Source organism: Echinops telfairi, unplaced genomic scaffold (genome assembly GCF_000313985.2).
Source record: "Echinops telfairi isolate 266 unplaced genomic scaffold, ASM31398v2 ScPeMD7_2573;HRSCAF=3158, whole genome shotgun sequence".
Lineage (NCBI taxonomy): Eukaryota > Metazoa > Chordata > Mammalia > Afrosoricida > Tenrecidae > Echinops > Echinops telfairi.
The window spans coordinates 2281247-2283704 of NW_022106471.1; the positions used below are offsets into that span (position 1 = coordinate 2281247).

The 2458-nt window shown below is 40.6% G+C and overlaps 1 protein-coding gene across 1 annotated transcript in view; it reads left to right on the top strand.

The window, feature by feature from the left end:
• GFPT1 (glutamine--fructose-6-phosphate transaminase 1) overlaps nt 1-2458 on the top strand; it is a 66059-nt gene that overhangs the window by 22096 nt on the left and 41505 nt on the right. The window lies entirely within an intron of this gene.

A 2458-nucleotide genomic window follows, 5' to 3' on the forward strand; every position in this document is an offset into this window, starting at 1 on the left:
CATCGAGTCAGTTCCAACTCATAGAGAGTTAAAAAGTTAGTTAAAAAGAGAGTTAAAAAGTTAGAGCTACAGTGCCACATGTAAAAGCTATGAGGTTATTACAGGATGTCCGTTGGTTGATTTATATCCTAAACAGTATCTGTCAATCAAATGAAAATCACTATATAATAAAAATACAACTTACTGTATACAATCCTCAAAATGTTTTGATGTTAGCAAAAGGGCCTCATGCATTGAGTTACAGTTTCAAGTAGGAGAAACTGCTTCAGAGAGGAGCAGTAGTATGTGAATGTGCTTCTGTCTCTTTTGAGCTTCTCAGGAAGGATGAGAAGATATATAGGGTAAATTGAAGACCAGTGTTCAATTCTACAAGTGTTCAAATCTACCAAAAATCTGAAAGAAGGTGGGAAACGAGAAATAGGAATTTGAGAGTAGTTAGACTACTAGTTTATTTGACGCTAGTAGTCTAGATTTTGGATGAATTTTAAGAGTTAGGCAATGATGGGTCAATAGGATTACTCCGCAATTAGAAGGATGCATAGACAAGTGGACCAGAAGTGGATAGGCGATTTGCGCATGTATCTTAAACTTTGTTGTAGGGATGGGATACTCATTGACACAGGAGTAAGGGCCAGAGGGGCCGACTTGACTGGATAATGAAAAGTTGTGGCCTGGATATGAATGGTCAGAGGAGGGAGAGATGGAAGGTTTAGAGTTTTGTGATCATGAAGTTCATGTCTTGATTTTGGGAAAGATGCAATAGAGAGATAGGGAATGTATAATTAGAGATCTCACGTTTAAACAATTTTTTGAGCTCCAGATTGTTTGACTGTAACGATGAGAATAAATGAATTCATATCTTGAGATAAAAGAAAAAATTTTAAATGTAAAGTTAATTGGTATTACAGAGTTTTATTCAGTGGGGAATGGCTTTGAAAACTTACAATGTCCAGGATCTCAAAGGAGCACTTCTACTGTCTGTCTGCCAGGGGCATACCGTCAGTGGGCATTGCCTCAAGGGCATTGCCTTTGGTTTTACTAGGTTTGCAGGTTTAATTTGATAGATATACTTGTGTAGTAACCTAGTTTAGCATGAAGAACTCCATTTTTTTATACTGCCTTCAACCTCTTGCTAGAAGCTAGCTGCCCCTTTCCCCTCACTTCCCCTCCCCGATCTCCTGACACTCCTTGACTGTCTCAAGATGTCTCCGGACCCCTCCAGCCCGATAGCCTCCTTGTACAGTTAGCAAAAAATGTAAATTATCCTGTCAAACCTTGAGTTATCACCTGCAGCTGCTCCTAGCCTCCTCCCAGTATCCTGCTTACCTGATAAGTAAAATGTAACTGCTTGAATGTTACCCCCACTCCCCCTCCCTTAAGCCAGCCACCTTAACTATAAAGATTCTGTACTTCCTCTGTTGTGGGTTGAGATAAATAGACAATAGTCGGCTCTTGGTCCAGCTTTTAATAAAAGGGCTATTATTAACTTTATTGAGTGATGTGTGAATTAATCTTCGGGGGACCAGGCTACTTGTACACATAATAAATCATGGTAAACGAGAAATCAAAAACCAAACTTACTGCTATGGAGTTGATGCTGACTCCTAGTGATGCTAAAGCACAGGGCTCCTGTAAAACACCTTACAGGAGTAGAAAGTCCAGCTTTTCTCCCTCAAAGTGCCTGGTGGTTTCAAACGGCTGACTTTGCAGTCAACACTTAGTCCAACTCGTAACCGCTATGCCACCAGAGTGCCTAAGAAAGAAGGGAGGCTCAAGAAAGAAGTACAGTCAGTAGCAGAGGTATTAAGAAGGAACCTGTATCAAGTTCATCAGCAATGTCTCTAAAGCAAGCAGAAGAACCCTGACATCTTAGAACAACAAGCTACAGAAGGCTGTAGAAGCCCTACACTGTCAGCGGGAGGGCATAACATACCCTTTTGCCAGTATTGGCGGTCAGTGAATCAAGGCAATTCTGTCGGGATGGTTGTGTGTATATTCCTTTAGGGAGGCAGCTTGTCCGACCTTTCTTTCATGGAGCCAACCTTTTGGCTAGCAGCCAAGCACAAACTGCTTGTACCACCGAGGCAAGTGTATATTTTTTCTTTTTCTTGAAAACATTTTTCTTTAAACATGCTGCTGAGCTACTAGGCCATAAACCGTACTTTCATTGATTGGTAAACTTTTTTTGGGGGGGGCTCGTCCTGGATGATTGGTAAACTTAAAAAAAAAAGTTGTTAATAATTTTATTGGGGGCTCATACAACTCTTATCACAATGCATACATACATCAATTGTGTAAAGCACATATGTACATTTGTTGCCCTCATCATTCTCAAAACATGTGCTCTTCACCTAAGCCCCTGGCATCATCTCCTCATTTTTATCCCCTCCCTCCCTGCTCCCCCTCCCTCATGAACCCTTGATAGTTTATAAATTATTATTTTGTCATATCTTACACT